This window comes from Colias eurytheme, chromosome 10, assembly GCF_061535395.1.
Source record: "Colias eurytheme isolate Ceu_HAF_F1 chromosome 10, ilColEury1 Martin Lab GWU primary, whole genome shotgun sequence".
Classification (NCBI taxonomy): Eukaryota; Metazoa; Arthropoda; class Insecta; order Lepidoptera; family Pieridae; genus Colias; species Colias eurytheme.
Window position 1 is genome coordinate 11852169 of NC_142989.1, and position 14316 is coordinate 11866484.

At 33.4% G+C, this 14316-nt stretch overlaps 1 non-coding gene across 1 annotated transcript; it reads right to left on the reverse strand.

Moving 5' to 3' along the window:
- Nucleotides 1-11122: 11122 nt before the first annotated feature.
- Nucleotides 11123-11195, reverse strand: TRNAV-AAC (transfer RNA valine (anticodon AAC)). The gene has a single exon. It is a non-coding gene; the product is annotated as a tRNA-Val (tRNA).
- Between the last annotated feature and the right edge of the window lie 3121 nt (nucleotides 11196-14316).

Here is a 14316-nt window from a genome sequence, read left to right on the forward strand (position 1 = left end):
TAACTAAAACACTGCTCCATTTAAACATCCATAAATAGTTTCTCCCTTACTAAAACATAACTTTATTCTGGCCGACAATAATAACTAGTAAGAAATATGATAGCCATAAAAAGCATACAATTCGGTTAATTCCTTGCCCTCAGTAACATATCTTAACCGCATTTGGCAACTCTTGGACGACATTCATTTGTTAGCAACATTTGCGTATCAAAAAATTGTATTGTTTGATTAGCATAGCACATCCTTGGTGCTGTAGAGTTGAGAATGTTTAGATCTGGACAATAAAATAATTATATTGAACACATAAAAGTATTAAAAATATTACCTGTTCTATAAAGCAATTTTACCTGAAGAAGAATATTCTACCATATCTATAACAACACTTAGGTTTAGAAAATGCGTGTTCCTGCAGGGAAATATAAATAGAGAGAATATGGTGATGATGACATGTCGTAATAGAATATTTGTAAAGTTTAAAACAACAAATAAAATTCTCAAACACATAAGCATTACCAAGTATCTACGTCTTCTCTATGCAAAATAACTCTTCAGCCTAGACCTATATAATATGTTCGTCTATATATTTATATAATTTTATGTAGCTCCAAACAAAAAACGCCAGAAACGTGACGTGGGTACAAGTTGCTTGTGAGCATATAATCCTGATGAAATAGTGTCAATATTGTTTACTCCAATCACAATATACTAATAAATATATGGGTACCCTATATATAGAGACGCAATTTATTTTTCTTTATAAATTAATAATTATCAATGTTAATATATTCCAATTCCAATTTTATTCTGTAAACATTGAGAGAAAAAAAAATATTTTGGAATATAGACCATCAGTACAATGTTTGAACGTTTAATTTGTTAAAATTGAAATCATAAATACATATTATCCGTTCTTATCATATAAATTGATTGATATATTATAAATTGAAACGAAAAAAGTTCTGCTTCCTTTCTGGTGTCAGGGATAGATGCTTATCACATATTTATGAATTGATCATTACAATAAATTAATAGTCTGTACTATCAAATTGACTCCGTGAATCGAACCGACTCTATCATTACTTAGTAACTTAGTCCAAAAAGATTCTAATACTTTCAATAAAAATATAAGAGACATAATATTTTTATATCAAAGTCCGAACCTAGGCATTCACTACAATCAGGTTATCTATTTACATACATAATAAAAAAACTCATAACAGAGGGGTTGTCCGTCCACTATTAACTTATGAAAATAAGCTACAATAACACTTTGTTTATTTTGTGTTATGCTTTGCTACGAGAATTTGCGATGGACGGAAGATTTCCACTGCGCTTCTCAAACTTTTATGAACCAGGTTATACATATTTTATTTTTATAAAAATTAATGTATGTATCTATTTGTTCTTATATCTATGGCCAATTAACGTGAATTTAATAAAAAAATTACAATTTTAATTTATATTAAGAGCTGTTGCATTTAGAGCTGTTAACGAAAGAATAAATCTGCAAAAATCTTTATGAGAGTGTCCGAGTAACTTTTCAATATTGTTCTTATTTTAACCTAAATATTTTTTTATTATAAACAACATGAAATGTTTACATATTAGAAATACCCATTCTCATTCTAACAAGTAATTTACCACAAGAACTCGTAAATATACGAGTAGACACATAAATATAGGAAACAAACAATCAACTGCAAGATCAAAGTCATCATCAGCCTATCTGATTCTTACTACATCAATCCTACACCCAAGAAACAAAATAACTACATAAACCTCACACTTTGAGAACCCCTGCTTCATATTTTCAAATAAGAAATACGAGTGGACGCTGGGCGCCGCCCGCCCGCCCTGGACGAATGTTGTCAATATAAACACACTGACATTACTCTTACTTATCATACATAACATACATTTGCTGTAATGTACCTTGCTATTGATGTTTTATATGCGAACGACGTTATTGCGTCAATTTTATATAGAGAAAGAGTTAAGAAGAAATTCTTCAGTACTTTCAAAATCGTTATGTAATAATTCAATAATTATTGAAATTTGTAATCACTAATGTGTACTATGTCGATAGGTATTTACTAAATACTGTGTTGTATATTATGTAGGTAACTGCTGAATTACTGATAAAGTTATTTACAAGACTTTAATAGCACTGATATTATATATTTATTGCACGCCTCATAAGCGAAGCGTTGAGGTGGTACACTTCGCGCAAAACATCTGATTTTTCAAACTTAAAATTTCTTTATGTATCATACATTGCACTTGTAAGATAATACATACACACACATATTAAGAAAAAACACTATTTTTAACGTTCATGATATTTTTGATGTCATTTTTGTTATTTAAACTAGTTAAAAAACAGTTTAAAAAAGTTCTGTCTTGGACGTCCGTGTGTCTGTATGTGCGGATCCTTTTTCTTGTTAACACGATAGCGACCGAAATACTTTACTAATCGAGTCTTTTTTTTTCTCTTACGCTTGAGTATGCTCAGGAATAGAACCCTTTCATTTTTCAGGGTCTGATTCGATGTGGTTTAATTGTTATTAAATAAACAAAAATAATAATTAATAAATATTTATTAAAAAAAATTATGAGGCGTGCACTTTTGGATTTTCCAAATTATTTAAACATTATATTTAAAGACAGATTAAACAAACAGATGACAACATAAGTAACATTAGAAGTTTTAGAAACTTTTTTTAGCAGTTATTTTACTAGATCAAAACTTTCGACACTGCTATTATCAATGTACCTGCTAAATATGATTTGCGAAAAGCCACAAACAACAAAACAACTTCATCCCGACATTACACGTACAGGTTGCAAAATTAATCAACAAAAAACATAATGAAATAGCAATAAACAAGGCGATAAAATATGAATGCTCAGGCCTGAGTTACATGCAATCGTGCACCCTAGCAAATACTCGAATGCCCCAAGTTGCCGTGAAATCCCGATTCACATCATAAAGTACGAAACAATATCTTGACGGGGAACCACCTACAATACCACGATCACAAACAACAACCTTACTCCCCCACTAATAAGGTTGCATTTCGCGTAACCAATAGCACTTGGCTGTGGTAAAAATTCGGCTTTTCCTGAACCATAAAAATATATTGAGCGTTTGTAAACGTAGGCGGCTGTTTGTCACCATTTGCATATAGATGCTTGAGATCTTCAGGAATAACAGGAATCATGGGTTTTGATTGTGAGGTAGAGCAATACATTTATATATTGTATTGGTACAAACCGTATAGTTGAGTCGTATTTTTCTGTACTAAATACCTATCATCTATACGCAAATTTGGACACATTGAAGACGGTATATTCCTGAACTTCCTGTTAAGTTTTATCTAGTATATAACAACATAACTTTAAAACAAAAAGCCTACAAGTTTATGCAGTCGCTGGCCCGGACGCTGTCGGCGACAGGCCGGATGTTTCGGACAAACCGACAAGTTGAGCGCGTGATGTTATTGTTTTGGTATTTGTTATGCTAGTTTGGTCACAACGAGTGACAGTGTGTTCAGTTGGAGAGTAAAAATGATCTATAGTAGTTTACGTAGGTTTACAGGGGACGGTTTTTTTAAACAGACCGTGCTGGCTCATGAATCAGACAATTTATGTGAAGCCATATTATGTGTCTAAACATAATATTAAGTGTCTTAAAATAATTTGCCAGTATCAATATTATCATTGTTCAGGTACCATTCTTTTGTCAATACGTTGAAAAATGTTAGTAAAGTCAACTGTTTCTGTTAACACTTTTTGTTAATAATATATTAACCTGCTTGCAATCGGGGAGCATAGCATTAGTTTTAAGTAGTCAATTATACAGTAGAGTATTACATTAAAACTTCCCACTCAAATCTTTAATCTCCACATATCTTAAAACTACAACTTAACGTCCCCATCAAATTTTGAAACAAATCAGCCTTATAAAGCCTAGCTCACACGGAGCGTAGCAAAAGGTCCATATCTTAAGCTCCAGCCAACAATAAACGTAATAAAGAGATGAAGTGGAGTCATGTCGCAGCCGTATGAATACAAACGGCGAATTATTGTGACAAACGGACGGCCAGTGTATGCTCTATTTATGTATTTATAACTCATTATATGTTATGCTAAATCGTGGATGAAAAGCTTGTCTTATAAGAAAAAGATGTAAGAAAAAGTGTGGAAATTTTAATTTCATTTTTATTGTTATATATAATTATATCGTCATAATTTATTTAACTTCTTCTATTGATTAAAAAACATTAAATTGGAAATAGAATCATCCAGCATGTAAGTAGTAAAAATAAAAATATTTGTAATGAAAGATTAGATATGAGATGTAATTTCTAATACTTATATAATTATTTATCTAAAATGATAACAAAATGTGTACTATTGAGTGGCATATCTACTCTACCAACTCCAAATCAATCAAACTTGATTCGAACATTATAGTTGTTACCCATCCACCAAAGCCGTCCAAATCCTGCGAAATCGAAAAAAAGCAATTTTTTAAAGGTGCCCCGTTCTTCAACGACTGCTTTAAATCAGTGCTCCGTATATTTATTTACTAACACGCGACAATTTACATACAAGAACCAATTCAATTCCATCGCACCGCGTTCCCAGGGATTAAGGCTATATTCCCCCCCTCCCCACACGCCTCACCCCTCCTCCCCCTCGAAGACCATTCTCCGCATAATCCTTATGAATCCTGTTTATATTCATCCACCTTAAAGGCCACAATAAAAGTATCTGAATACAAAATACTACGTGATCTCATTATTTGATTGGCTCAGTTAAAATATGAGTGGCTTTTGGTCATTTTTATGTTCGCTTAATGTTTTCATTGTGCCTTACACCTTGAATTACTTAACACTAGCTGTGCCCCGCGGTTTCACCCACATTGCTCCGCTTCTGTTAGTCTTAGCGTGATGATAATATAATATAGCCTTCCTCGATAAATGGGCTATCTAACACCGAAAGAATTTATCAAATCGGACCAGTTCCTGAGATTAGCGCGAACAAACAAACAAACTGTTCAGCTTTATAATAATATTAGTATAGGTAACAATTGCATTTTTCCTCAAGGTTCAGATGGAAACCGCAGAGAAAAAGCGTCTTCTTTCACACTTTAAAAACAGTCAAAGCAAATAAATCAGGAATCACATAGATAAACGAGTTAAAATCAATATGCGCACATTAAATATAATTCACACGTTCATATCACGATAATATATCGCACACGACACGACGTTTACGACGTACGGTGCGATATCGTATTTTTATCGTCAATAATTATTTTACATGTCTTCCTTCATTGCCACTTTGTTGCGATGTATGAATGTTCTGCCAATATTTCTTTTATTACCTTTTAGCTATTGAAATGGGCTATTTTGAGGGAGTTTCGATGTTTTATTTAACTCTGGAATCGTATCTCAATAGTTTATTTTGTATGGTTCTTAAGTAATATTCAAAAGCTTAACTGCATAATATCAATCGTGACGATAACGTAACTGGATTTAACGCAGGATCTTTAGGGGAGTAGGTACGTGATTTTCGAAGCTCAAAGTTACTTTTAAATTACCGACTTCAATGTGCATGAAAAAGATCTTCTTAATAAGATAAACCACTGTTTCGATATTCCAGACCGAAGGATCAAACTAGAAGCATAGAAGCTTTCTTCTTGAACACAAAATACTATTCTAAATCGCGTTATTAAAAATTATGAATCAGATAGATACCATTTATTATAGGTTCATAAGATTCCAAAAATCACAGCTTCAGGTAGATGTATCTACTCTAAAACCTTCCCTTGATTAATTAACCAAAATTAAAACCTAAAAAGGAAAACCCCCATCTTTTAATTGAAATTAGATCCATCAAATTCAATGATAATTGTACCAATTTAATGACCTATCAGTATCCAATGATTAGGGAATTTTACGCACAATCGTAGCCATCTTAATATTCAATTAGCAGTAATTGAGATGAGGACAGACAGACAGATTAACAGTCCTACATAATTCATTGCGGTAATGTTTCTCAATGGCCGATAACTTTTTTAGAGCGAATGTAATTCTGTGGGGATTGAATTTGTGCGGTTAACGAAACGTTTTATATGGATCATATAGTATTTTATTGTGTTTACCGGTTTTATTTATTTAGAATTTTTGCTTGCTTTGCTAGCTTAGGAGATGATAATATTATTTAGATTGAGTTTTTGAGAAATACATGCAAATTTATTTTTAAAGACTCTACTTTGTAAATAATAAGATTTTACATTATGATAATATTATGTCGTATTGCAGTAATTACTAATTATTTTTGTAAACTATCACTGTGTGGAATTTTTATGGGTTTGTAGTAAAATTGGGTCAGTTTTTAAATATTGCCTCATCAAACGTATACTTACTACTTATCCCATTAACAAAAGTAACAGATTTTTACAGAAGGTACCTTAATTGCAATATAATTTAGTAAACAAGTCAAAGTATAAATAAAATTGAAGTTTAGTGTCTAAATTTACAATATTTTTTTCTAAATCTTCGTCACATCGACTCCCACACGTGACACGACCATCGTACAATACTTATGATTATAACACTTATTTATCACATAATATTTATAAATGCTGTTTATCCTTATCAGTAAGCTGTAAAGCCAGCATCGATCAAAGTTTGGTTACACTAACTTATCTCTAACTTGATCAAGTCGCAATCTATAGCACAGCCCGGGTAACTCACTTAGAGGACGAAACCTGCCTAATGCAATTATTATATGATCCTGTATCAATGCATTGATAACCAATGGTATTATCTACACTCTTGCCTTGGAAGTTTCTAGACACTTTGTGCTTGAAGTTATAGTCTTACCTTATTGGAAATAATTTTAAATTACGCACTTACAGCGACTATTATAATATTATGATGTTACAATAATTGTTCTTATTTCACATTTTACACATACACATAATATTTCAATTCATTTTGTTTCATATTATAAACTAGTGGTCCGTCCCGGCTTCGCCCGTGGTACATGTTTCGCAATAAAAGGTAGCCTATGTCCTTTCTCGGGTATCAAAATATCATGTTAGTGAACTTAGCAGATCATTTTTAGCAGATCAAAAAAAAATGTGAGTTCTTATCGCGTGCAGTTGAGTTCTACAATTCCTGATACTTTTTAGAAATAGTTCTGGCATTTTTACCTTAACAAACGACATTAGTAGGTAGTAGGTAGCGATATTTATCGACAAATTAGCATCTCGCCATGTAAAATAAAATTCAGATGCATTTGAACCGACAAATATTTGAAAAATGTTAAAAAATAAATTTCAACATCGATACAATTCCGAAGATAGTTATGAAAGATCCATAAAATCAAAATAAAATCTGCAAACGAATACAATGCAGCCACAGTAAGATCATGAACAAACATAACGACATCTAAATACCACTCAATTCATTATGTGCCGATATCTTTCTACAACCTCGAGCACCCACTAAACATCCACGCAAAAATAACCCTTACCATGCACTCAATAGCTTACAAATTGGCACAGATACTCTCGAAGACAAATATTTAATGAGCATAACGTTACCAGGTCCAGAAGACCGTATGAACCATCCTGTATTGGAATGCAATAAGGTTGAGAATCGCTTGCACTTCCTCAAGCTCTCTGGAATGTATTAGTACATTGTAGTGGAGATTGTACAAGGGTAATTAGTCATTAGCGATGTGGGCAGATTGATCAGAGCCGGGTGATTGTTTTATGGTAATTGCTGTTATACATGGCGCTTACAGGTGTTTGTGCTGAACGGCAGATTTACGAGCTACGATTCTGCTCGAGTTTCACCATTGACGTTTCAATGATGAAGTTTTTTCGAGATTCAGGTGGGTGGCCAATACTTATGATACATTTCTGTTGTAAGATCATTATAAATAAACGATATTTATACTTAGCTGAGAAAAATCCTGCGGTTTAAACAACTAGGCATAAATACATAGATTTTGTGCAGAGAGGCATAGAGGCATAGACATTGTGCAGAGGCCAATCTGTGAAACAAATAAAACAGTACTACTCACATACCCACGATGTTTCGTCAAAGGGACGCTTGTGTTTTCAGATGTGAATAATAAAATATGTCAAAGCGGCAATAAAGCTAGCAATCAATAGTCTCCAGCTACCTAGATATGATTGGTCCATTCCAGTGTGATTAATGACGTCATAAAACCAATTGGCTTAACGACTGTTCGTGTTGAGGTGTGTTTTTACGAGCCTGCTAATGGCGTTTGATATTGACACAGTTGACAGTTTGCCTTGAAATTTGTGGGTACCATGTTTGGTAAGTATATTTTGGACTGGTCCAGACCAGTCTGATAAATATTAAGTTTTACAAATTGTTCCATCGGTATATCGTGCACGGTGGAGATAGAACAGATCAATTCAATTTTTCGTAGAGCAAATGAATGATAAAATTAGACAAGTAATGTTCAGCGATTTCCACATTTTATGGTCATACATTGAATACGTGTTAAATTTTTACTGAAGGATAATGGTTTTCACACCCGTCCGATTAGGGCCCTTCTGGCCTCCTCCACTCAAGCGACAGCTCAAGCCGAGGTTCGTGGTCCCCGTCAAGGGGGGACGCCCTTGTGCATGTCGCTACCAGGGTGAACCTTCAGTTCACCCCCGCGTCCGCGTTAAAATGTAGAAGCCCTTCTGGCTAACATTGAGAGACACCACACAAAAAAAAAAAAAAAAAAAGGATAATGGTTTTCACAATTCTAATTAAAGCAGTTTTAACTTACGTTATCTAAACAATAGGTACTATAATATAGCGTTATAGCACTAAGTGTACTTAATTTTCATTTATAAATTTTAATCAAAAAAATAATAATGATATTGTAGAAACTGACCATAAAGATGTTTTCATCCTTCCATCCAAGTTTCTGTATAATTAACTATTTCGTTACATAGCAGATTCTGGTAAGAAATTATTTACTGATGAGCTCTAAGTTAATAAGCGAATCCAGAAATAGAATAGATAGAACAGTCCATCTGACGCAACATAATGTCCGATAAAGTGGGCCCAACTAATCGTTAATTACTATCCTATAACTAACATGACGGCGACAAGGAGGCGCCCGATTTAACTGTATTTTAATGGTGTTAGGCCCTCTTTTCTTAAGTATCTATAAAGTGTATAGCCCCCCCCTTTATGCTGTAAGGGCAGACGCATTATTGTAATTGTTTTTGTTATAGGTAAGTAGTTGAATCTTGATAGGACTCTATGACGATTAGGAGTTCAACATTTAATATTTTAATATCATCAAACCGCCCATGACCACCGAACACTAGCCACCTTAGTTATTCCTCATACAAAATTTTAGCCACTAATTTGCCTTTAATTTTTTCTTAAGTAGGTAAAATCATAATAATAAATACCTTCAAAATTACCACAGAATAAATTACCTATAATACGACATAAAATTACCTACTCGTGTACACGCGCCGTAAATATTAAGGCCTGATCAAAATGCACCATCACGGTCAGTTTTTTGCGGAACCCTAAAACTATACAGAGGTAATCCCGGATAAGCCGTATTGATAACCATCGTGTCCGTCCGTTTGTCACGGACCAGGGGGCAAGAAAACACCTACGTTGGACTTGTTTTTTTGGAAAAACAACAATATACTGTGATTGCAGATTTAGGTGAACTAATGACGTCCATGTTTTTCGTTTGTGCCGATTTTTTGATGAACTATAATAAAATTATTTATTCTGCTTTTTTAAAATGTATTATGTTATTTCTGGTATAACACAAGTCCCAAAAGAAACGTTTGTAGGTACATCATCAGTTTTCAAATACTTACGCATTTCTGTAAATTACTTATTAAAACACAGTTTTAAAAAAGAATTCATAAATATCTTCTAAAAATTAAACATCAATACTATTCAAATTTGACTGAAATCTCATTAGATACAATATGGCTCACAAAACTAAATAGTTCGGGGTACCTACCAATTTAGCAGATAAATAGCCGGGTTAGACATTTGGAAACTTATATATCCCAGGGCCATTTCAGGTGGAGAAACGCGTAATATATCAAAGTTTACAAGTTGGAGAGGTGCGCGGTATGAGTTATGTCGACCGCATAGATGATGGGCTAGGTTATAAGCGAAAGCGGAATTTGAAAGCAAATAAAAACTATACTGAATGTAAAGTTGCATTTCTATGTTAGGGTTGTTATTGTTATTCACATAATATTACTTTAGGTGACAGCACTAAACTAAGTGTATTAACGTTCACTGAAATTCTATCAATATTTGTTATATACTGTTAATGTGGTCGTTATTAAATACTTCAAATCACAGAAATTGAACTTTTAATTATTATTACCTGACATAGCAAACTTATAGAACATAGTTTACGGCGAAGGTAGTGAACATAGTTTACGGTCGGTCTTCATACACTACCGAATATCCACATTTTTTTGTAAATAATATATTTTATAGATGAATATCACTACATAGTATAAAACAAAGTCGCTTTCTCTGTCCCTATTTCCCTATGTCCCTTTGTATGCTTAAATCTTTAAAACTACGCAACGGATTTTGATGCGGTTTTTTTAATAGATAGAGTGATTCAAGAGGAAGGTTTTAGTATATAATTCATTAGTTTTTAGACAAAGCGGGCGAAGCCGCGGGCGGTAAGCTAGTAATATTATAATCAAGTCCCCGCTTCCGCTCATAACTTAACCTTATTCACCAAAAACGCATTTATCGCGTCGCGGACCCGTCGCCGGTAATTGAGTTAGCTAAGCAACAACGGCTCGCTGGAGACGCAAGTTCGCTTTCTTACCTTACCAACTGGATGAATACATTTATACTATTAGGGTGAGCGTACACTTGAGTGGTAAGGGCTCGTGTACACTTGCAAGTATATAATGGTTCAAGGAAATTCAAGGCAGGCAAGGCCATAAAAAAAGTAATTTTTATTATAAAAAAAATCAAATTCATTTTTTTCGTCAATGGTTCAACTGTTTAAAATGTTACTCTAAAATAATAATAGATTCTCACGAAGAAAAATAAAAGTATGTTTCCGCCCGGGATCGAACCGGGGGCCTTCTGCGTGTTAGGCAGATGTGATAACCGCTACACCACGGAAACCATACCATCACTTTGATAAATTCAAGTCAGAAGAAAAAAATCTTATAAGAAGTGAAAGGTGCCTTTCGTATGCATACAGATTTACTCAACATAATATGTATGTATAGATTTGCACGGCTGCAATGCTGATGTAAAATATTTTTACATAATAAATTAATATAATACATAATAAACTAATGGGTATAAATACCCACTTCTAAAAAAATATTCTTAAAAGTCCACTCTATCTAAAAAAATCGCATCAAAATCCGTTACGTAGTTTTAAAGATACATAGCATACATAGAGATAGACAGACCACAGCAACTTAATACTATGTAGTATGTAGCGAAGATACTCGTGCAATAATAACACTTAACCCTCAACTTGGCACATAATAAAACGAGCATCAGACGCTCAGGTCGGTCGTTAAGACCAATTAACTCTGTAGGTGCTCTAAGCATGACGTATTGGGGTTATCTGAGGATTATATTAATATTGGGAGTTAATTTATTGTTCTTGGTAAATTTGTCTTTAATTATTATGATTATGTAGTTTCAAATTGTGTGGTATCGTTAATTAGTTGCATGCAAATTAGAAAAAATATTGTCAAGTGATAATTTTTTTCCGTAAATCATCAAAACAAGTTTAACATTATATTAATGGTTATTGAATTTAAACAGATTATTATTCAACTGATAAGAAGTAATTTAGCATAATATTTACGACCGTTATAAATCTTGAAAGATTTCATATCGCAGATTATTTAAAAAAATATTTTAATTAGGTCAATAAAATGTATTTTTGTCTTGCATTATTGCACGGTAAACAACAATATGTTTACCGTGGTTTTTATCAAAATATCAAAACAAGGTCACGGTTGGAAACAAAATACTATGTTTTTTATACGATGCATGTTGCAAACGCATGTGTGATCTTTGGCACGTCAATAATTATAAATAAAGTAAATAATATACAAGGTAAGAAAGGTCAAAACAATTCCATCAAATAGGTGACAAAAACATTATTCAAAAAAAATGTTGTGTGGTTTTATGAAATCACGGTAAAAGTGAAACTTAGGCACAAAATTATCGTATTTGTACGATAATGACTCCGAACACTGCTTTATACCTACTCGGCAGCCGACCGTCACGCGACATGCGCTACACAGACCAAAAAGTTTGAGACGATGTAATAAAAGTTTCACTTTAAAAAATATTTTTTTTCTAGGTCCTCATTTGATAATAATGTTATTTCTCCCATAAAAACAACATAAAATATTCAATTATATTTATTGTATTATTATTTTTATGGTTGCGAACACAATTCTAGACTGATCATATTTGCTCAAATGAGCAAATTCAGTTTGAACTATTGACTACCTCGTTTTTTTCTTCCTCAGATAAAACATCTAACTATTAAATAAATCACAGTTGAATCATTTTAGCGTGCCACATCATCACTACATAGTATAAAACAAAGTCGCTTTCTCTGTCCCTATATCCTATGTCCCTATGTCCCTAGTTATGCTTAAATCTTTAAAACTACGCAGCGGATTTTGATGCGTTTTTTTTAATAGATAGAGTGATTCAAGAGGAAGGTATATAATTTATTATGTTTTAGACAAAGCGGGCGAAGCCGTGGGCGGAAAGCTAGCCTGATTATAATCAAATAATACAAAAAGCGGTTCACGTGCTAATTTCATAAAAACAAAATTCGTCACGTTTACGACGAGTTCCCAACGTTTGCTACCAGCCCTCACTCAACGATCGGCCAAAATTAAAAATAAATGACTCAGAAAAATACACGAGTCCATGATTTGATTAAATTAAGAGGAAAATACCGTGAGAGGTGGAGGAAAAAATCTTTCCTTTTATTATAAAGCTGTTTTTAACGCCGGATTTCTTTGTAAATAAGTCGATTTGCATGAATTTACTTTGTTCGCAGACCAATGGCTTCAATAATGTTGCAATAATGTTTACACTTTCCTGCCGTGAAAGAATATTGTTTAATTTAACACTTCAAATTAAAACTTGTTTGGATTTTCACACTAACGTCTTTTCCTAAACACAATTTTTAGTAAATCATGTAAACACTGTACTGTTTTTATACTGTCTATTATCACACATAATATCAAACGTGTAAAAACAAATGGTATAGTAGAGTATAGGTACGGTGTTCTAGTGATGGAACTTAATTTCTTGACATATGATTGATTTTCACCTAGATCAATATAAATTGTATGAAATTTGGAATTTAGTGCATCTTGTTATCTTCATTATTCAACGTGATACATCCAGCCGTTCTTAATGAGCATCCCAATAAAAACAGTAATTCAACCAAACATTACACCACGTAATCCAAAACTATGACATATTATGGTGGTCAATTCAAAACTTGCGATAACCTAAATTGCGGCAGTAAAACCGACTCGTTAACGGTTAATTAGAGACGGGGTCCAATAGATCGCAATTTATAATATATTGTACGCAAAATTGGCTGTCCCGCGTGAGTAGTGGTCACTATCGGATCGGATGACTGATAAAGGAGTGGTCACCCTTGCCGCGGGCAAATATTGCCCCCAAGAGGACACTTTCTTAGACAGCGTCGGATACAGGCGATTGTGGAGTGTGCTCGGATTACGTGAGCCTCGGAGGACTAGTTGCTAAAATTGAACGCAAATATCATGTAATGACGACCATTGTGCCATTTGTTATGACCGTTTTATTCGTTTTATTGCTCTTCTCATTTTACCGAATTTGATATTTTTTTATTTTATAAATTACTAGCGGCCCGCCCCGGCTTCGCCCGTGGTACATATGAAAAATAGATGTTGGCCGATTCTCAGACTTACCCGATATGCACAGAAAATTTCATGAGAATCGGTCCACCCGTTTCGGAGGAGTATGCAGACTAACATTGTGACACGAGAATTTTATATATAAGATTATTACACGACAGTAATTAAATAAACTAACCCAGCTCTTATTTTACTTCGTTAATTAAACGATAAGTGCATTGTTATATCAACACAATTTGTTACTTTAGAAAATACTTTGGTCCGGCAAAAAAATTATGTTGTTTAAACACCTCACCACACCTCAACGCTTCACATTATAGTCACCTACATTTTTCACATAATAT